Raw genomic sequence first — 22,919 nt, forward strand, 5'->3', positions numbered from 1 at the left:
TCCCAGTATTGCCATCATCTCTGTGGAGAGGCAATCCCTGGAGTTTAATGGGGAGATGGAATGAGCTCACACAGATTTGCTCCACTTGCTGCTTCTCCTGATTAAAGTCCTGGCAGAGGGGAAATCACTAACAGCTTACCTTTATGTCAGCATAGTCAAATAAAAGCTCTTTTAAGGGTAATAGCTGGAACCATAGTAAGGAAATTGTCACACAAGCACTTCAAGAAAGACAGAGGTAATATTAATTATTTTACATGTAATTTCACTGAATATGGTGTCATGAAAAAGAGTCATGGCTAGCAGTCTCCTAATTCCACAGAAAATCTGAACCAGTCCAGTTTATGGTCATTTGTGAATGTTTGCTATGAATTCCTTCAGTGCCTGATAGTTTGTCCATTGGAAACTTTGCAGAAAATGTTTTAGCAGTTCTAAAACTTCTTCTGAAAACTTTTTGTACTGGCTAACTTTTATGAAGCCATTTAGCAACCCTTAGAGAGTTGTGACAACAATTATAAAAGGATTATATCAAAAGCTGCTTTTTAGCAGTGTAAGTTTTAAAGATGGAGTTCTTATTCCTCACAGGAAGATGATGCTACATCTTTATATTCCTGACTGCAGCACAGGTAAAACAGATACTGAGAGACACGGAACTCATTTCTGTGAGCTCTGAATCTGTTCCTAAATGTGCATTCATTGCAAGGAGTGAATACAGGGTTTACAGAATTCAGCCCAGGTTGCATAATTCAAATCAAAGAACAAAAGAGTCAAGTGCTCAGCAGTTTCTCATTGCTTACAGGATCTTTTTCCATAATGCCTGCTATGTTGCCTGTTGGGAGCTCAGCTTAGGCACTCCTCCCTGCTGACTTCTGCCACAGGCAGCCAGGGAAAGAGACCCCTACCACCACCTTCATGATCTTCCCTCATCACTAAGAAAACAAATATTTAGTAAAAAAAAAATAAATTATTTTAGCTCAATGACTCATCTTTGTTCTGACAGTCTTTGTTGTGTCTTTCAAGTTGTGAATTCATGGGTACTACTGACATAAATGCAAATTTTTGTGTTTGTATTCATTGTAAATACTTACATAAGAAACTACCTTTTGCTGCAAAGTTCTACTTGGACTAATGTTGTGACAAGTTTGTAGTAAGTTAGCAACTGAATCTGATGAGAGTAGGACACTGGAATAACTTTAAATAATGTAAATAATAAATTAAATCGGTGTTTAAGCTTTGTTATGGGTAAACTGAAACAGATACTTTGTGAAGTCTAATGTATTCCAGTCCTGTGAGCATTTGCTTCTTATTATGCATTTTAGCAAATGATGTGTTGCTAAATTTTAGTTGAAACATGACCTTGGGCAGAATAGGCATCATTGCATAAAATCCTCGAATTCTACACTAGGTGTACAGAAATCAGCTTTTTTTTCTTTTCCTTCAGCTTGGGTTAATTAGCAACCATAGCTAACACCATAAGTGTTACATCTATTTATTTTGTGATAAATCACTGTTAAAACAGTATTTTGTTCAGAGAGTCGTAGGAGCATGAAACACTGATGTGCAGATTATGGAAATCTCTCCAGCACCTGGCTCACCATATCTGCTCACGGGTCCTTGCTGCAAAGGTTTCTGTTCCCCACACAGCCATCAGGGCTGCTTTCTGTTGAGAAAACAGATCAGTAACATTCTGTTGTGTTGACACTCAGAAATGAGTCATCTCTTGTGTCTTTTCTGAAGATGAAGTTTAAATCAGGTCTCCTGACCTCATGCTTCCTTTTGCTCCCTTTCTTCTCTTTCTGCTCCACATTCCTGGGGAGAAACTGCCAGCGCAGTAAGACACAGGCTGCAACCACCAGTTACCAAACCCTTCAAGAGCTTTCCATTAATTACCCATTTCGGTGGATTCTCCTGCTCAGTGACTCATTTCCCTTCAGGTGTTGTATGCTGATGTGATTGACACCTTCACTTTATTCCAAGTATTAGAATTTTGCTTACAGCTCAGTTTTGAAGGAATATGAGAGAGAATTTTTTCCACTCAGGGGTCATTGATCAGCTTATTAATTAGCAAGATTTGCGTGGTTTGCGGTAGGTGGATGTAAGTTAACTAAAGGACATCAAAAGGTTATTCCTGCTATTGCTCCATGAAGCAACTCAGTCCTGCAGAATCAACACTCCTGTTCTCACACTGTGAACCAGAGCAATCCACCTAATGCAATTATAGTACAAATAATTAGCTGCCTAAAAGTCTGGCCAAATGCATTTCCTCAGTACAGATTTATTTACTGGCCAGTTTTCTAAGATCTTCTGCAGCATTTTAGCTTGTCTCTACCAGGGCTGGTTTCACCATGGTATTTTAGTATTTGACAGGTGCTTGTGTATTCGAGTTAAAAGGAAAATGAAGGGGAAACAAAAGACTATTGATTTGTCTAATAACAAATCAGTTGCACTTAAAATGTGTTCTTCCTCAGGTAAGTTTAAAGGATAATAAATCTTAATTTATAAGGCAGTGATTAATTCAGTCTTGTCCCATGCTGTCATTTTTTGTACGTAAACAGCTATGAAGTGACCTAATAGCAATTTACACCTACTTTCTTCCATGCTCCAAATGCTACTGCTAGCTATGTTGAACACTAGTTATTTGAAAATACCTAATTTTTAATTAACAAAACTGGTTTTAAGTAAAGGCAAATACACAGTAACTCTGATTTTTGCCATTTCTTGTATACACTTTCAAAGGCATGCAAGCATTTTGTATGTACATGGAAAGTGGTGTCTCTGTTTTTTATACACAGTTGTATGCATTTACCAATCCATTGAACAAGAAGTGGAAGTTAAATTGAGAGTTCACAGAGAGATTCAGAATAACATGTGTAAAATTATAAGAGGGAAAATTATGAACACTCAGGTAATTACAGACACATGGGAATGTATAAATGCCTTGCTTTCATTTCTATTTATTTTCTAGTATGTAGTTCTGTTGGAAAATGTTGATTAATCAATGTGAAAGAGACTCAGTATTTTTAGTGGGGTAATTTTTGTTTCATTCTAACAAAAGCAATTGATTCATTCTTGTATATGCCTTTAGATTGGCTTTTTTTTTTTTTTTTTTTTTTTAATTCTTCCTTGCTTCAACAGAAATCTGACTTCCAAAATAACTTTTACCAATTTCTTTGTTTTGGTATTTATTAAAATATACCAAATGTATCCCAGCATTTTGTAGACTTTCTTTATTAACAAAGACTGGGCTGAAAATGTGTGTCTGATCAAAATTAAACACTAGGTTTTTGTTTATACTTTTTACATGTGGTATTAGAGCCACCTAAAAAGCCTCAAGTATATTTTCTGCCTTTCTTTCAAGAAGTGGCAAACACACATGATTTCTATTTGACCTCCTCCCTGCTGCACATGGAAACTTTGCTCATTATCTTTTCCCTCATGGTAAAGAGCCTCTGAGGGACTGCTCTCCAAATGTGGAACATTGTTTTTGGGTTCAGTGGCTGTAAGAGACGGTCCGAAGATCCCTCATCTGCCTCACGATCATCGCCGAGGACAGAGGCTGAACACAGGAGTCCTGGCCTGGCTGAGGTGGGATGTCTGCCGAGTGTTGCCTGTGGGTGTGCCCGCTGGGAACTGGGATGGATTCCTGAGGAAAATTAGTGCAGGTCCCAATGGACTGCGCTGTTCTTGCTGCTCCGGCGGGAAGGACTGCGCTGAAGCAGAAAGGAATGACCTGTCCTGTACATCTGTCCTGTCCACCTGTCCTGTACCTGTTTCCCAAAGCAACAGGGCCCATAACAATGGCTGTAGATTTCCCAGCCTCTTGGGGAAAGGAGGGAGATGTGGAGATATAGCTAGAAAGCAGAAGGGAGAGCACTGCTAAGCTCATGTCAGCTAACGCTGCTAGGCCGCAAACCATGGCAGGCAGCACTGCCTATGAAAGGCGTGCTTGGTATGTACCTGTGATAGTCAGTGCTAGCTCCTAGTTTTGCAATGTTATTATGAAGCATAGATATGGTCTTGGCCAGTTGCCCCTCGTTTCTAAAAAGGGCTATAAAGGGACGTTCTGAAATAACTGAGATGAGATCTCCCCACGAAAGAAGACAAATCTATTGGCAGAAGGCCACAAGAACTTCGTCTCATCTGTTGGTAGCTATACCCCTCCTTTTTCTTCCTCTCTACTCTTTTACTTTGTTTTTCTTTCTCTCTCTCTCTCTCTCTTTCTCTCCTCTATCACATTACCGTGTTGTGGGTACTTAATAAAGGTGCACTGTTCTGATTAAAACTGAAATCCCTTGTGTCCTTTTGCATTCTGAGATCTAGAAACGAACCATCACCATCACCAACCCTCGCTTGTATTAGCGGATCGTGACAGTGGCTTTATTTGTTGCAGTGAAGAAGAAAAGGGCTAGGAGAAGGAAGTTAAGTGGGGAAATACTTTCAGCATCTGTTGGAAATTAGTCTTGACCAGCTGCAGCCCGAGACAGTTATGAGATATGAGAAGCAATTGGTTATGTTTTAAAATTTATTAGAATACACATTTAATAGAGATTCTTCAGTGATGGTGAGTGGTACAGATTTTTGTTGGGCTTTCAGGAGTTCTGAGACAATCATGATCCTATCCCAAGTGAGGAAAGGTAGAAGAGGGAACTTACAAAACATCTTCCATTATTCCTTCCTACTTCTAGTTTTAAACCCTAGCTTATTTTTTGTCCCTCTTCCATTCTCTGGATGTTGATGTTCTCCTCTTTCCTCATTATTCTGTATTTTAATTCAGTCTTAAGTTCCTCGGTTTGTTCTGTTGTTTGTTCTTTCCTTCTCCTTCATATACATTATGCTGCAGTTTTCCCCCAGGTTGCTTTTCCTCTTGTGATATTCCCTGTGCTGCTCCTCATCCCTTTTTCTTTGTTCTGTCTTTCCAATGCCTTTCTCCAATCCATCTTTCTACTTTGTCATTACTGTGCTCACCTTCTAAGGTGCTTCTCTTTATCCCAAGATGACACTTTGGAAGAAAAAAATCTACTGAGGGTTCCTTTTTCAAATATTCAGAAAAATTTATTCCAGGTATAAAATAAACATCACAAAACAACTGCTCTTCTAATTAGCACGCTGCATAAGCTTCCCTTGTTTTTCAACTGCAAAACTATTGTCTCATAGATGGGGATGTTGGGACATGGAACATATCACAAGATATTGTTATGATAATAAATAGTTTACTCCTTTCAGCAAGGGAAAAGGAAACATTCTGGTATTCTGATGTTTTGGGTTGGTTGTTTTTTTGTGGGGTTTCTTTTTTCAAAATTAAATTTTTGCAGTTAACACAGATTGCAAAAAATTTCAATGTGAAGGAGTGTGTGTTCCCAGAGAGAAGCTGTCCTAGTAGAGGGTTTTTGGTAGATTTGAACCATTCCAGTGGTAGTTCAACACTTGAGTCAGTTAACTGGTAATTAGAAATAAGTGAATATCTTGTTTAACTAGAAAGAAAAATAACATAGTTCTGTTGTGGAACCTAAAATTATTTGATTGGCTAAACTTAACTTAAAATTTTCCTTGTAGGACAACTTCTATTCTGGTTTGGGGTTTTTTTTGATGGGTTGTTTGTTTTTGTTAGATTTTTTTTTTTTTTAAGAAAAAAAAAAACAAACCAAACAAACAATCCCCCGAAAACTTGACTACTGCTGTGATAGTTTTTATATCCTGGAAGGAACTGAAATGATGACCCCAAGACATTTGATGTCCTTGCAACAATTTAGCACTTATTATGGTGTACTCAGCAGAGGAAGCCACTTTTGCTACTGCCACAGGAACAAACAGTAACGACCTGAGTTATGAAATATGATTGTGATTTCCCCTCATCCTGCTTTTTCTGGACTCTGGAGCTTTTGTGCTATTTCTGAGGCTGCACAGGAAAGTGAAAGGATTCTGGCAGAATGTAAATCATGAGATCATTAACATTTCAGCCCAATTTCTCTCCAGCAATGTGTAATCATATCAGAGATGATTGATGGGGTTGGCGACCCACAAGATAGATATTATGGGTCATTCCTCCATATTTCCTCATTTTCTTTCCCCTTTTGCTAATCCTGGTTTCAGATAACATCACTCAATCAATTTCACTGCTGGTCTGGAGCTGTATCCTTCCAATATCAGATATTATATCAGATATATCTCTGGGTAGATATATGTTCTGCTTTACTGGTTTTTGTGCCTGTCCTCTTTATTTTGTTTATGCCCCATTATAATATATGGCAGAAATATTTACATTAATATAACTGATTTAGTCTTTGAAAAGGTAAGGTCTTTTTTTATTTCCTTGTTCCCTTGATATAAAATACCTCCTTAGTATAGATACAGCATTTAAACCAAAATGAATATCTATCTGCATTATGTGGAAAATGAAGGAGGAAAATTATATCTTTTCCTTTCCCTCGTTTTTGGGGGTCTCGTGATGGGAAAAAAAATATACTCTATTGTAAAGTGCTTATAATACTTCTTTGTTTTCAAGGTAAGGGAAGCAGAAGGGAATGAGGGACATGGGACATTGGCTTGTCACATTTTTCTTCTACGTCTATCCAATTCTTAAAAAATTAAACCAAAACAAAACACAATTTTTAAGATCTTTTAATTGGAAACATAATTTGGAAATAATTGGTTGATATTGATGTTGAATGTTCTAGCAGTGGGTATAGGACAAAAGTATGTGAAAGGCATCCTGTAAGAAGGGCTTTTGCCAGATACCAAAGCTGTGTCCATGAGAGGAAATGGTTCATGTGCCTTCTATGGGTTCTATCCCATCTGTCCATTGTAATCAGGGCTTCCTATGGACACACATCAGCTGTGCTGTGTGTGGAGAAATGAGTTCTTCACTTATTCCAGCATCTTTCCAAAAGCCTGCATGGAAACTACAGGAGACTGAAAACACATTTGTTTATGTGCATATTAATAATCTCTACAGATTGTAGCTATGGAGGTGCAGAAGTTGCAGAATGGGTGGGCCCTATACAGGGTAATCTTAACAGACCTTTAATCCACAGTTGTCTCTTGGCTCTGATTCCAATCTCATATCTGCATTTCATTGTAGCACTGTACGTTCATTAATTAGAAGAAATAATTTATCTACTGCTGTTTTTATACTATCACTTCAGCAGTTAATAGGATTCCTTGGTCCTATTGAATGCTGTTTCAAGAAAGTTTCCAAGGACAAAATAATATGTTTAATGATGAGAAGAGTATGTAGATAGGCATACCTGTCCTACAGCTTTTAGTAAGCAGGTATGTGTCGCTGTTGTACCAAGAATGGTGAAAAACGACACGAGTCCAGTTTCAGGATAAGTGGCCCAAAATGGCTACATTTAATTATATAAATCAGCTTATATAACTTTGTTTGCAAGGGTGGCATGACCCCATTGGTCACTTGACCAACCACCCTCTAGAATGATAGGTGGAGGTTCAACAACTCCCATTCAAAATATTTTTTCCAGTGTACAATAAGAATATGGAAAACAAGTTCTCAGCTGTGAGATAGTCTTGGTTTACAAAAGCCTAAAGCTGTTTCTCAGCTAGCTTGCATGAGAAAGAAAAACTTCACAAGATTGTGCAGCAGATGGAAAATTCCTCTGTTCCTAGCTTTTTAGCATCCACAGGTACGGAACTATTAATTTAATCTCCAGTGGTTTTGCTTGACAGAGGAAAATTTGGCAATGTGGCTGTGGTGCTGTAAGGATGGCACTGCTGACATCCAAGTCTATTGTGGCTTCATACACAAAGTCATACAGTTAGTCTAGATGCCATATTCTGTAAAAGAAATAAAAGGCTGCAAAACTGCAGGAATTTCTTGATGAACTTGACTTTCTGGAATTTCAGTCCCACTTCTTTCAACAAAGAAATTTCCAAAAGCTGAAGTCTCATGTCAAAATGTTCTATTGTGCTGGGACCAGCATATTCTATCAAAGCTGCTGCATATAAAGGTAGGTAGGGGCAGTCTGATAAGGACAGCAATAACTTTTGTTATTATGAAATTATTGATATTAATAATGCTATTAAAATAAATAAAGTGTTAGCCCTATTGAAGATACATATGTTTGTGTTACAAATACACAGTAATGAACTAGGAAATACTAATGAATTTTTTACTCCCATGCCATTCAATTCTTGTCCTCCAATGGTTGTCTTTGGATATGAAACTGGAAGGAAGTCCTTTTTAATGATTTTTCTCCAATAAAATATTCATTAAAGGCATTTTATTACTATCAGAACAATCTGCTGAAAGATATCTAGATTTTTAGTTGACTGCAATAGAAACAGTTTGGTTTAATATCAGTGCAGCAGAAAAATGTCATTCAAGGGAAAGCCAGGAAAGAAAATCGGATTGGGATTTTTCTGCTCTGACTTTTCTGGTTAAGAAAAGGATGAAGTGGGAAGCTTCTCCCTGTTTGATTTTGGGTTTTGTGTTCAGGAGAGAACTTCTCAACTCCTTCAGCTGAAGCAGCAGATCTCTCGGGAAAGTTGCTGGTTTGTTTGTTTGTTTGTTTGTAAGAATCACTTCAGAATTGCTTCTGAAGGCAGCAGGCAGCAGCTGAGCTGATGGATCTTTCTCTTCCAATGAACTGCCTCCAAAATGAAAAACAGTTGAAGATTTTCATTCTCTGGTTTTAACAAGCTGCTCCTAAGTCAAATGTATAGCTGTAGATATCTTACAATAGGAACCCAAAATTTTTACCAAAGTGAAAAAAAACAGCTTCCCTTTCCACTCTGCAGAAATGTCATATTTTAAGCTTTTGGACACTGAGCTTAGATTCTTCCAGAGCTCAGTGTGTATCAGTGCCTCTCACTCGAAAGAACTACAACTGTTATAGTTACAGAAGAAATGTATGCTAATGTACAGAGCTACGAGAAAAGGTACTGTTAATTGTTAAAAAGTGAAGCATGTACTGATATCAAACTAGAGTTATGCAAATCAGTCTTCTTCCTAGTGAGAGCAGACAGATTAGACTGGTAAAAGGGCCTAAAGCCAAGTTACAAAGAGTAGAGAAGACTAATTTTGCTTTATTTCTGAAAGGATTCAATTTTACTTCAGTACCTAAGAAAATCCTTCAAATTTTAAGGGCTTTGAAAGTTTTTTTGTAGGAGATTTTGCATCAAATTTGTTACAACATTAAACTTTTATAGTGCAGACTGGGAAGACAGTTTGTAGACTCTGGGTTGAGAACCAGGATCTGAAATGGATTCCCACCTCAGCTCAGGTGGCAAAACCCAAGTCGGTAGAAGGGAGGGTAGGGGTTGTGTGGATTCCCCATAAAGGAAACTCTGTCAGGATGCTGCACTCTGGATTCCCCATAAAGGAAACTCTGTCAGGATGCTGCAGGGTGCCTGACCCCTCACCAGCCTGACCCCAGCCACCCCCACAGTGAGAACTGCACTGCTGCAGCATCATGAATCCTGTACCTGCTGTAAGTGTGGAGCTGGTTTTCCCAGTGACCCCTGTCCAGCGCAGAGCAGATTCACTCTTGGGGATAATTGTTCAGAGTGCTCAGGTCAGAGAAGCTGGAATTACTCTACAGACTCTAAGCCATCCATGTCTTTGGTGTGGTGAACTTAGACTTGATTTAGAAACTGGCTTTTTTGTGGGTGCATATTTGAGAAATCAGCTTGTTCTCAAGGTGGTGGTGTGATTGGTGGGGTTTTTTTGTTGTTGTTTGTTTGGGTTGGTTTTGGTTTTGTTTTGGTTGGTTTTCCTTTTCTTTGAGTTGACTTTTGGCTTGTCTTATCTTTGGACCTCTGTATCAGATATTTCGATATCTGTAAAGTTGGGAAAGTATTGCAGCAGCCCAACAGGGTTAAGATTTGAAAGAGGGCTGTATAACAGGCTGAATCACATGATTAGCCACCAGTATTATTAACATTAGATCTGTTATCATCACTTCTGATGGAGAAACAGTGAGAAGCTGGATTTGTTTGGCCCTTGGTTCTCCACTTTGGACAAGGCTCTCTAGTAAAGAAGATTGAAGACCAGTCAAGCCCCATATGTGTGAAGATGTGGTCAAGACCCTTCAAAGGGGTCTTCAAACACTAAGTTTTCACTTTAGCTTGTTTTAGGTTTATCTTTGGCAGTATTACAAGGTTTAAACCTAATAGCAATACAGCCTTACAACAAATAGGAACAGTTGTGAAGAGGGATGAAGCAAACATTTTCCAGCACTGGAGTATGACAGATACCACATAGTTTGGTATCATTGAAGATCTGTCTGTTTTAGAGACACTTTCCCTTATGTGAATATGCAATGAGTATTTGGTGAAGTGGTGAATTCCTTGCTCTCCATTTTCCTTTGCAGGGTGGTCTCACAGGAACAGTAGCATCACACACTGGAATTTTCTTTTTGACTGGCTTTCTGGGTTTGTTTTACTGCAAGTACAGTTGAATCTGATTCTTTTCAGCTGGAATATGAGAGTGACTAGTGATATCAGGCCTCTTAGTGATCCTGCTGAGATAATGCAGCCTGCTTGGAAGACTGTGGTATTAAAAATATTAAAACAAACAGTAGCAAAGCCTTCCTTACGAAATTCCTCTTCCCTGTTTTTTAGAAAGCGGCATATGCCTGGATGTATTTATCAGGACAGTATTCATTATTCTCCAGGGGATGGCAGGCTGCAGCCTCACCCTCTCAGCTGGGTACAGCTCACAGCATGGCTGTCACACTGGGCTGTGCTGGCAGCCTTGCCAGGGTGGGCAGCAGGAGCAGGGCAGCCTTTTTCTGCTCATAGAAGAGAGCAGGGCTTTTCTTTCATTAACCAACCATTCTGTGCCTTTGTTCCTTTCTCCAGCTTAAAATTTTACAGGTACAGTTTGAGAAAAATTAATTATTAACAAATGCAAATAAAATCCCAAGTACTGTTGTTAGGGCAGAAATATATTACATAAATCTTGCAGGCCACTGGAGGTTTCAATTAAAGAAGGAATATTACTGAAAGTCATTATCAAATATAAATACATAGGCCTAAAGATGAGCCCTTTGCTATCGAGATTTAGTTTTCCACAGTATTTGCTTATTGTAGTCCATATTAAGCTGACTTAGACTGGCAAGTGGTTGATTGCTAGTTTCCCAAATGGCTTTACTACAAACTACTTTACCCATGTGTCTTTGGAACTGTGAATATTACAGGCATCTCTACCCAATGTTTAATCAATTTAAACTGCTTCAACCTTTGAAAACACAGAGCTTTTACCTAGCATGTGCTTGCTTTCTTTTCTTCCTTCCTTTTCTTTTTCCTTTTCTCCTTTCCTTCCTTCCTTTTCTCCTTCCTTTTCTCCTTCCTTTTCTCCTTCCTTTTCTCCTTCCTTTTCTCCTTCCTTTTCTCCTTCCTTTTCTCCTTCCTTTTCTCCTTCCTTTTCTCCTTCCTTTTCTCCTTCCTTTCCTCCTTCCTTTCCTCCTTCCTTTCCTCTCTTCCTCCCTTCCTCCCTTCCTTTCCTCCCTTCCTCCCTTCCTCCCTTCCTTTCTCTCTTTCTCTCTCTCTCTCCCTCCCTTCCTCCCTCTCTCCCTCTCTCCCTCTCTCCCTCCCTCCCTCCCTCCCTCCCTCCCTTCCTTCCTTCCTTCCTTCCTTCCTTCCTTCCTTCCTTCCTTCCTTCCTTCCTTCCTTCCTTCCTTCCTTCCTTCCTTCCTTCCTTCCTTCCTTCCTTCCTTCCTTCCTTCCTTCCTTCCTTCTCTCTCTCTCTCCTCTCTCTTTCTCTCTCTCTTCCTTTCTTTCCTTTCTTTCCTTTCTTTCTCTCTCTTCCTTCCTCCCTCCCTCCCTCTCTGTCTCCTCCATGTTTCACAGCATCTGAGGAGCTCTCAGCAATGCACAAGCAAGAAGCTACCTGCAGTCCCAGGCATCTGTGCTGGGATTTGACACAAGGGGCTGAATTTTGCAAAACAGGGAGGTAGGGAGGTTAATATAAGAACTGAGACTCGAACTCAGGAGTGTTTTCAGGTTTTTTTCACAGGTCTGTAGCTGCCAGTATACCCTAAAAAGCATCAGGGGCTCTTTAGAATTTTCTGCAGTGATTATCTGAAAACATGTGATTCCTGCCTGAGTGGTCATGTTTGAAGGCTGTAAACAGCACAGGATATTGCATTCAGTAACACATTACATAGAGACTCTTTCAATATCTTTAATTAATAAGTAGGGGGTTATTTGTTAATGGTATAATCACCAACCCTAAGAGCTAATCTGCTGTTGGGTATTTCCCAGCATGCTGTGGTTTCATTATCAAAAAGACAAAGTAATATGGTCTGGTAACTTGATGACATTTATAAATGATTTTACTGAAAAAGGATGCAAGAAAATAATATGTGGATTCTTCAAAACCTAATGATAGCTTAAAAAAAAAACCAATTCCTTCCTAAGCATGCCTTTAGGTTTTACCACACATCTAGCTCTGTATAATGCATGCACCTGACTTGGTTTATAACCACAATGTGCACAAAATAAATTATATTCTAATATCAACTTGTTATGTTTTGAAAATACATATTTTATTGGTTATTTTCTTTCTTTTTATCTGTCTAACCACTACTACTAAATTTTAATATCCAAAACATGGTGCTCAGGTGCTGTCAATCAGCACAACTGCCTTGCCTGTGCTTCTGCCAATTTAAGCCAGCTGAGATCATGTTTTTTACAACATTCTTTAAAAAGCGACAGCGAAACATTTCCTTCGTGTAACCTTGAAAGGTTGTACCATATTTTATTTTCTGAAAATGATTGTGATGGAGCATGTGTCACCTAAAGCTAATTATATCTGTAGTTTGGGTTTTTGAGCTGGTGCTATAGATCATATTGGGAAAAGATTTTAGAACTACCTGTGAGAGTCAGGAACCTGATCTCCTTTTCAAATTGATGCCAGACATTTAGTTTCACCTGACATAACAGTGGTACAATGTTATTTTGAAAATTTGCTCTGCACTCACATTGCAACTCTCATCTAAGATTTCAGCAAGAGTTTTGTGAAACAGCCAAAGGACCACATACCCTTGGTGAAACCTAAATTTGGAGCAAACTTCTGGCTTATACCCGACACACACTTTGTCCACGTACTTAGGATCTCTTGTTATTTATTTTCTTTTTTTTTTACTTAAAGAAAGAGTGGAGAATCTTGTGGTTTATTTCTTTTCCTCCTCTGCTTTTTACAGTTTCACAGAGCCATGGGAGCTCTGGAAGTGAACTCAGACAAGAGGAGGTCATGGCTGGAGGAACAAAAACCACACGAGGGAGTATGTTTCTTTTCTGCAGATGGTAGCCATGCACTGCTCAAACAGAGCTGTCTTGCCACATCCATGTCCAAATGGGATGATTAGGGCATTCTTCGGGCACTGAAGAGAGGAAGATATAGATTCTGTTAAGCTGAGGAGGAAAAGAGGCCTCAATTCCAGCCTCCTGACTCAGTGCTCCATCCAGGAAGATGCTTTGTGGAAGATAATCACAGGCATTGCTACTGATTCTATCTCTGCTTGAAAATAAAAGGACTGATCCTTCTGCTTGTTAAACAAAACAAGCAAACAAAGAGAGTTTTAGGAAAATGATTATTCTCCAGAGACAATTTTGGAGTCAAGATCCTGAGCATGCAACCCAAGGTAGGCTGTTATGTTTTGGAGAGAGGATTTGTCTACATGTCTTTAGTTGAAGTTTGGTTGAAAAATTCACAGTTCCCAGGTCCAGACTATGGATTTGTATTTTATTCTAGCAGGAAAAGTCCTAAAATGTGAGATGTTGCACCACCTGATTACACAAATGGTCATTCCTTATCTCTCTGGCCTGTATTATTTCCTTTCACTGAAAAAAATGCCAGAATTTTCAGTAGTTATTTATCAAGTTAATAAAGCAAAGCAGCCAGCCTAAACTGCTATTAAACATAAAGAAAAGGAAAGTTTTTCCAGTTGGCTGAAATGACCTTTTGATTTAGGGCTAAGGATAGCTGCCCTTTTTTCAAGAGTGCTAGAAATATCATTAGCCAAGAGTCCAGTCCTCAAAAGTTAAATTATTCCTCATCTGGGAGTAATTTAGACTAGACTGTCAGAGAGATTATGAAGGGCCATCATTGATCCACACCTCTTTTTTCTTTTTCTTAATTTTTTCATACTGGATCATAAACGAAAAGCTGCATATGAAATTCCCTGCCTGATCTCTGACATGCCCCAAGGAGATTTGATTCACCAAGGTCTCATTCTATCTAATCTGACAAGAGTCCAGACTGTTTTATGCATAATAAATAAAGGCATTTGTGACATAACACAACCTGTGTTTCCATGCCCTGTGCTATTTTTCTGGGACATGTGGAATGTTGATGGCTTTTTGGACTTTTATATTGTTTCAGATTTTTTTTCCCTGAGTTAATTGTGCTCAGGTGGCTGAATAAAAATACAATTATCTGACATGACAAGCAGCAGCTAGCTTGAATCCTAAATGAAATGTCAGTCAAAACAAATGACAATGTTATGAAGAGATAGTACCCTCGTTATGACTAAGGTTTGAACTGAATTTTCGTCATGAAAAGTTAGATAGATAGATAGATAGATACAGGACTTTCAGGACTTTCAGGACTTTCAGGACTCAAAAGGGGACCTTTACAATCCTGGTACTCAGGTGGGCAAAATCCTCTTGCAGGTAGTGAGGGTGATCCCTCAGATGCTACCAGGATGAAGGAAGCACAAGGGCTTAATGAAATTTTCAGCTTCTGTTTAGATCAAAGATAATATTTGATGTGGTTCAATCTTTATTCTTGTAATTCCTGTTCTTCTGGATGTGATATAATGCTTGTTCAGCAGTCACATAATGTTATACAGGTGTGGGCTGTGTTAGAACCTTGCTTAAATGTTTAATGTTGTGCAGGATTCTTGTGTTGGTTCTTCCAAAATAGATACTTGACTTAGTGCAATTTATTTTTACACTGCTAGAACTTGCAAGATTTTCACTATTGCCATTATCACAGCAACCTTCCAGTGTTAAATATAGCATCGTGTATCTACAGAGTTTTTTCAAATGTTTTCAGCAACTTTTTATTATTTTCTGATGCAACATCATTGGGTCACTTTACATTTGTTAGGTAAATGTGGAACAGACCTGAAACAAATATTGAGATTGTTGTGTCTTACCTCCCATCCATAAAAGCAAATGTGGCTGAGCAACAGGCAATCAGGACTGATTGCTTTTCCCAGCAGGCTTGGGAACCCCGTGGTGGCCACGTGTGTCTCTGGGTCTTAAAATTATTATCTACAAACTAGGCATGTAATAAATCTTCATATAACTTCCAGAGCTGATTACTATTGTAATCAGGAAGAACTCTTCCTCTAGCATTATAGTCATAGTGTTTTCTGTTGTTGCTAGAATTTAAATTGTATTTCCATTGCTGCTAGAAAAAGGATTCCAGCTTTAACACGCAGTAGGTTGAGGCACTAAAACTCTCTCTGGTGTGGGCTGGAAGCAATTCCAGACAAGGTCTTCATGTGAATGTTAGCCATCATAAGGTGCTCAAAGACTGTGGAAGTTGAGAGGTATTCAGGGTGGAGAAATAAAATTAATAAACTGATTAATGACAAAAGATGTTTTGGTTTCAGCTATCCAGTGCAATAGGTTTCAGGGAACAGGGTTTTGGTTTATACTGCGGGATCACAGTGGTACTTGATAGAGCTTGTGCTCTCTTGGAAACTTTTCCCTACCTGTGTTCTACCCTAAAAAATCTTAATGGAAAATTCAGTTTTGCAGGCTGGAGCCACCCAGGAGCTTCTTTAGAATTACTAGCTGCATGTGTTTTGGAGCCAAACATTTCAAATTATTTTCTCCCTCTTAAACAACCTAGCATTAATTGCCATACTTGCTGGCCACAGCCACTCTCTCACCTTTTTTTTTTTTTTTCCCCTGTACCCAAAACAGCACTGCTGAAAGGTGCATGCAGCCTTTCCTATCCCACCTAATCAGGAGTGATTCTACCTTCTTTTGACATCATTGTCACCATCAGCAGTGGTGGTGACATTTTTTGGAGGTGTGCCCTGTGATTAGGCCCATTTGGATCCATTAGCCAGGTTTAAGGCATTGTACAGCCTACTCCCCTTCTTAGATTCCCTTGTTACACATTATCCATCTGGCTTGGTAGAAGCTGCCTCCCAACAGTTTTTACAACTATGCCAAATTTTGGTTCCCATGGAAACTGTTTTAAGAGTGCTTTAAAATTTGAGAGGCGTATCATTTGCTATCTAGAATGGGTCATATTTCCATTTTCTTTGGTCTTTATATTTTCTTTCTTTTTATTACTGGTTAGTGTTGCCACTTGTCCTGAACAAGAGGAAAGTCATGAGTTTTGGACATCAGTCTTGTGTCTCAATTTCTGCATTTTATGTTGTGAAGAACAACCCTTAAAGGGTTTATGGTTTCTTCCTTGCTGCCTCTTAAAAGATGCAATAAAATTGCACACATTAATAGAAGGTAGAAGAGCAACAACTTCAAAAATGTGTAGTTTTACATTCTTTAAAGCGGATTTTGGAAACCATTAAAAATGCTTTTGCCATCCATGATTTGATAGCTTTATTACATATGAAAGGACTTGTTGTGATGGCATCTCAAAGTCTCTGCAGTGTCTATGCGTGTACAGAGCTTGCAGGCCCATGCACAAAAAGGTTTTCAAAGCTTTTCAGCTTTGAAAGGTGTTACCTACCGATTCCATAGAAGAAATAAATCTTTGTTTTCCATTCACAGGAAACCTCTCTGCTGCATTTGTTAAATAGTTTCCAGAAAGAGTTTAAATGCCACAGTAGCTGAGGTCTCCTCAACCATTGCACTAACCAGTGCATTACTTAATAATCCCATCCTAAATTCCTCTCACATAGCCACAGGCTTGGGACTAAAGAGCAGAGAAAAACATACAAATTTCAAAGATGTCTTTCAGTCATGAAGAGAGCAAAGGTCTTGAGTATTTCTGCATTTACATGTTGCCATAAAATGCTATTTTTAGTATGCCATAAAAATGTCATGTGTCTTCTACTGTCTGTTGACACATCTGTGAATTATTTACATATATGCAAGCTTCAGAGAAGATTCTATGAGGATTGGGAGGGCAGAGGTACTGTCATGACAGTATCTCTATTCAGACTTATTATTAAAAGGATTTAGGATGTGATATCTTTCCTAACAAACGTAAAAAATGCTGCTCACTGCTAAAACAAAGGTTTGCTCAATGTGCTTAGTGGGCAGAGTACTAATTTTTAGACCATTGTTGTTTCCAGAACCTTAGTTCTTCCCATAGAATCCTTCCTTCAGAAAAGCACTTAATCAAGGAGTTGGATTAGAGCCCAATTAAAAGGTGCTATGGGGTTTATGTGTGTGCTTAAATATTTTCCTGAGCAGTGATGAACTCAAGAATCATAAAGCTTTTGCTAAAGCTCCAATTGTTTGAGCAATCTGTTCTATGTACTGCTTTTCATTAAGGATGCAACATGGGAAATCATAGGTATATTGGCTTTGTAAAGGTTTCAAAAGCTGATTTAGGCTTTGCTTTAGCTTGAAAAAGACAAAACAAAGCACTTTTCTCTTTCTTTTTCCTTTTTTTTTTCTTCCTGTAGCATCTTCTAATAGGAACTGAGGTTTTCCTTCCCTTCTTTCTTGCATGGTTGCTTTTACAGTGAAATTTCTCCTCTCCTCTGTTCTGGTCTTCTGCCATAAAAAGGCTGAGAAACCTTCCTGTTGTAAACCTCATTTAATGGAGAGATTCAGAGACCAGCCTCACTGTAGTTACATTTCCCCTCAAGCCAGTTGTGTTTAACTCCCTCTTCTAAAAGATCAGAATTTAAATATGCCTTACCCTTGGCTCTTTATTGAGAGTCTTATCCCTGAAATAAATGAGAATAAAAATGGAGAGATATTCTATTGTTTACCATGAGGTACCAATAGAAAGGTATAAGACAGTGAAGATGTAAGCTTAAAATGGAGTTTGCATATTGAAGTAGAGTGTCTCTCAACTCAAACAGAAATAATTTGTACCAGGATTTCCCAAGTCTTCAAATTAGTGCATCAAACTAAAGGTCAACAACTGCTATTTAATCTGTTAGGAAGTCAGGCTCTGATATAAATCTGAAGGGCAACAAAATGTATATAATTATTAACCTTTAAAAAATTTGTGTAAAAAGAGAGAAAAAATAATTATTCCAATGATGCCTAAGACAGCCACCTAAAAACAGGGACTAGACAAGAATAAGGGAACAAAGGTAGGTATTGATTTGAAGGGCCTTCAGAGGTGCACCCTGGGCAGTCAAAAGGCTACACCCAAGATGGGCCCCAGGTCACAAGTTCTTCCCACTTTCATAAGTTTGGTCCAGTTGCATATCAGGGTTTATTGTCCTGTTACAACCTCATTCATGATGTAATTACCCCAAGTCTGCCCCCCTTCAGAGGCTTTAATTTACACATTTTGGGGCCTGGTGTCCTTGATGTGGAAACCTAGAGAGGGTTGTTTTGTCTAAACAGCATGAGAGAACAGCAGCTAACAGGACACAAGAAACTTCAGTTACACACTGGGCAGTGCAGGGTTTGAAAAATATGGACGTTAAAACCTAAGGCATCACCAACAACCCCTGAGTAAAATTAGGGGTTTTCATGCCCACCACAAAATGTTAAGAATGCTTAAGTCTGAGAAGAATGTAAAATCAGACATTTTTCATCACATATGGAAACAGGGACAAAAATTATGTGAACTGTTTATTGGACAACTGCTTTACACCCCTTGGGGAAAAAAAAAAACATTAACTTCATGGAGCTTTAAATATATCTAATTAACAGAATGAGACAGGAACTCTTAAATAACAGGTGCAAACAATTAAGTAATCACTCAGGCTGTTGTGAAAGATAAGATTTAAATAAGACCTAGCCTGACTCTTTGCAGTTTTGTTGAGGAAAAGAGCAAGAAAGAGATGGATCCTTAGAAATGCAATGTCCTTTTTAAATGGGACAGGGGAACGTGTCAGCACCCTTGTTATCTCAAGGAATGGGTGCAGGGCAGGAGAGGACTCGGGGTCCAAGGGGGGTCCCAGATGCACAGATGAACTTCTGCTCTTTTCCTACCATGCCATATAGTCATTCCAAGCATGTCCTATATGCCTGTTTGAGTTTAGGGGGAATAACTAAAAAATAATTTCTCAATAAAAGTACAGGAAGAACAAGTGTGGGAAGAAAAGTTCAGCTGGTGAACCCCAGTCATGAGTCAAGATTTGTTACACAGCCTGGTGGGCATTGCTGGGGGGTATCATCTCTGAGCTGTTCATGTGGGAAGTGCCCAGGAGCAGGGAGCAACATCTAAATGAAAAAGTTAATTGATGGACTTTTTATATGGCAAAACCCCAGAGCATACATCTGAAAAGAGCTGTAAACCTTTTATTCTAAATTTAAATTGCAGTTTACAGGCTTTGCAGTCCCTTTCCTATGCTGCAGAGGTATCTGCTTTAAAAGAAATATTAAAAGATGCAAAAATGTAATAAAACCACTTCATATGAGAATAGTTGAGAAGTTCTTGGTAATATACAAATGCACAGGGAGATCATCCAAGTGTGAAAATTAAATTAGGAATAAAATCTGGGGGAAGGAGGAGTAGTTCCAGCTAAGGTTAAGCTGGAAAAGATTCTTCAGAGTAAAATGGGGAATGTATTGTAATCACTAAGACCTGGTTGGGTGCATTGGTGGGGGAGAGAAAGAACAAAATTACAGTGAATTTTTAGTAAAAAAAATATCTCCAGGAACCTTCCTTTCAGAACTGACTGCTGTCTTCATGAGGTCATGTCCTCCTGTGCTGTTTTGATGCAGTAAGCAATGCCCAGCACATGGGATTATTCATCCTGTACAGCACAAGTCCTCTGACTGCATATGCAGACACACTCCTTTGTGTTCCACTGTTACAAAAGCAAAATTGAACATATAAGAACAGCATGAATGTATAGGGCCCATAGCTGGGTCAGCCTTGTGGAAAGGGTGTTCTGAGCAGCCCCCGTGAGAGATGCCTCTTTGTGGTGCATGAGCCATATGGGTCCTGACTGTGCTCCAGCTTCGGTGGCAATCCCTAGATTTTCCAAGCAGCAGAAGTCTCTGACCTGATTCAGGCCCTGCTTGTAGGAGTCAAAGGGGTTCCTGAGTTATCAGTACATGAGCAGGGATGCCATAGTTGTGCGTGGTTGCTTACCATCTTTTAGCAGAAAAAAAAGTTCAATTTTCCCTAAAATGATCAGTTGTTCCATCTCAGCTGTGTGCTGTATTATGGAAAGGGAAGTAGGTTATTGGGAAATGAAAACCTCTTCCCTACCCGTGGGCATTGTACAAACCAGTTCTCTTCTGGTTCTCTGCAGTGCAGCAGATGTGTAATGTGACTTTCTGCAATGAAGACAAATCTGACTGTTCTTGAGCCCTCTTCCTTGACTTTTGGAAAGTGAGGGCTGATTTCCACACTCAGCCTCCTCCTTTCTATATTGGCCCTGACAGGATCCTGATGCAAAATCAGCCCTCTACCCTTGGAGCAGGAGTGGTGATTGTGGCAGTGGAGTGGAAGGCAGAAGGTGAAGGAACCTGGCAGGATTCTCTGTGCCAAGAGATTAGGAGAATAAATCACTAAAGCTAACACTGCTGGACATGTTGAGTATTTGCTATCAGGGTTCACACCCCAAGCCTGAAAATCCTTGCCAACCCACCTTATCCTGCAGTAGCACGGACTGGACATTTAAATACATGTAATTCTTTGAAGGATCAGAGCCTTAATTCCCAACAGCTACAACCACTGCCAGGGGAAACAGTGCAGTAGTCAGAGATTAAGATTCAGAAGGTGGCATGCCAGCAAGGGAAGAAAAATAAAGGCATTCAGAGCCACTTAAAATGGCTTCTCCTTCCATTTGAAGCATGTTCATCCTGTTTGTGCTTGGAGGTATTTTAAAAAAATGCAAATCTGGCCAGAGATCTGGATTCCAATATGTACAAGATATGAATCAGAGCTTTAACCCATTCCTGGAGTAAAACTGCTATAAATATGACAGCGTATTTACCTCCCAAACATTTTTTTTCTTCATTTAGGCATATTTAGTGTAATTATCATAGTTATAGCAATTAAAGAATAGGAGGTTTTCTCATTTAAAATACCGTTTCCTTTAGTGATGGTCATAAGCACGATTTAGGAGCAAATGCTGGGAAATATTGTTAGTCTATAGAAAAAGAATGCATTATCATACTGCAATTACATAATCATGAGTGCAAGTGCATGACAAATGGCTTGGAATAAATTCTGGGTAGAAACCTCTTCCAAATAAGAAATAACCACTCATAAGTAGCATAGCTGATTGCTTATATGCCCTACCAATCCCTATGGAATAGATGCATAGGAAAGAATTAAGTAGTTGCATCAGCTGCTCTGAATTCAGAAAATGAAAAGGCAAACTTAAAATGAGATAGAAGATAAAAACTGAAGTGCCATGAAACCACAAAAATATATGTCCATAGTATATTGTTTTCCTGAATTGACTGTGGCATAACTGCCCCCTTAGGGTGCTGATGGATTTAGCAAAGTTGAAACTACGTAACTTGCTTTTGTTGAAAAACTTGCTATGTTAGGATATGAAAATGTATTAAATTTAAAGAAATAAAGTAACATATCCTTTTTTTTTTTTTTTGTGCCAAAGAAAGACTTTTCTGGATAGTTTTTCAGTGGGCTACAACCAGAGGAGTTGCATATATGAGTTTCAAATTTTTGTTTACAGAGACAGTTACCAAAAACCCCAAAGAAAAGTGCCCAACTTGTCACTCCTGCCTCAGGTATGACAGTTAAGAAAGTAGAAGTGTCTTTTTCCCTTAATCCCTCTATGTACCTGGTCAGACAGCTTTTTCCTCGGGATGGTGGGTGATGGCAAGCAGAACAGGGCAAAGGGATGCCTTAGATATGGAAACATTTAGAATGAACAGCTTCATTTCCAGGCATCAGCTTCCCACAGTGCTCGAGTAGGGAGGTCTGATTGTAATGATAGGAATGGAAGAAACATCAGACTCCTGTCCAGAGCAAAATACTGATCTCAGGTGAGCATCCAGTCCATGGAATCTCCTATGGCAACTGGGCAATGCTAGTAATGGCCATTTCCCAGAAAGCAATACAGACTCATGCCAAGATTCAGCCTTGGACTGTCTCCCTGTGGGGCCAGCCAATTTTTCCACCTGGTCACCACATGGTAGCACTGGAACTGACTGAAGAAGCTTATAGGAGTCAGCTACCCACAGAAGATTGTCACATGTGTTTTGTTAAATTCAGTTCTTAAACCCATAAGCCCTCCTATAGCCCTCTCTAGGAACTGGGAAGTGTTTGATTGGCTTCCTTGTAAATCACTTGTCCAAGCTGAAAGAATTACAGATGAACATGAGCAGAGGAAAAAATTATCCACTCTTTCTTTTATTTGCCTTTTGTAATATTGGCTAAAGGAATTTTGTGTACAACATTGAGACTTGTAGCTTACTTGGGTCTATAAAAATATATATGCAAAGGAGAGAGCTGTGCAAAACTCTAAGGTGATTCTGAATTCCCCCTAACTTTGATTTCAGCACAATGACTTTCAAGGACACTGAATTCTGACGACTTTGGAGATTGCATGAGCATAAAATCACAATGCAAAACCAATTTGACTACTGAGTCTCACCTGGATTAATTTCAGAACCTTATGAAATAGCAAATTTAGCATGTTTTGACAGCCAGGGTTGTAAAACGAGCAAGATTTAATTGTAACTGGATATTAGGTTGAAATTCCTGTAAAATCAAGACTGAACGGGAGGTGTTTTTATGTGGTTTCATATATTATTGCCCTCATGGTGGATTTTTATTACTGATGTCAGAATACTTTAGGACACTTCATGTTTTCAAATGAGGTCAGTAGACAGAACATACTGGCACAGTC

The 22,919-nt window shown here is 39.0% G+C and overlaps 1 long non-coding RNA gene across 6 annotated transcripts in view; it reads left to right on the forward strand.

Annotated features, from left to right (window-relative positions):
* LOC138110498 (uncharacterized) overlaps positions 1–22,919 on the forward strand; it is a 140,485-nt gene that overhangs the window by 59,374 nt on the left and 58,192 nt on the right. For 5 of the 6 annotated variants that reach the window (XR_011150964.1, XR_011150962.1, XR_011150959.1 and 2 more), the window contains one exon: positions 13,161–13,601. This is a non-coding gene — a long non-coding RNA (uncharacterized lncRNA). Of the gene's footprint in view, positions 1–13,160; positions 14,243–22,919 lie in introns of those variants that run through there. The other variant, XR_011150960.1, reaches the window with a different exon arrangement.

The sequence above is a fragment of the Aphelocoma coerulescens genome, chromosome 4A, assembly GCF_041296385.1.
Source record: "Aphelocoma coerulescens isolate FSJ_1873_10779 chromosome 4A, UR_Acoe_1.0, whole genome shotgun sequence".
NCBI classification, from domain to species: domain Eukaryota; kingdom Metazoa; phylum Chordata; class Aves; order Passeriformes; family Corvidae; genus Aphelocoma; species Aphelocoma coerulescens.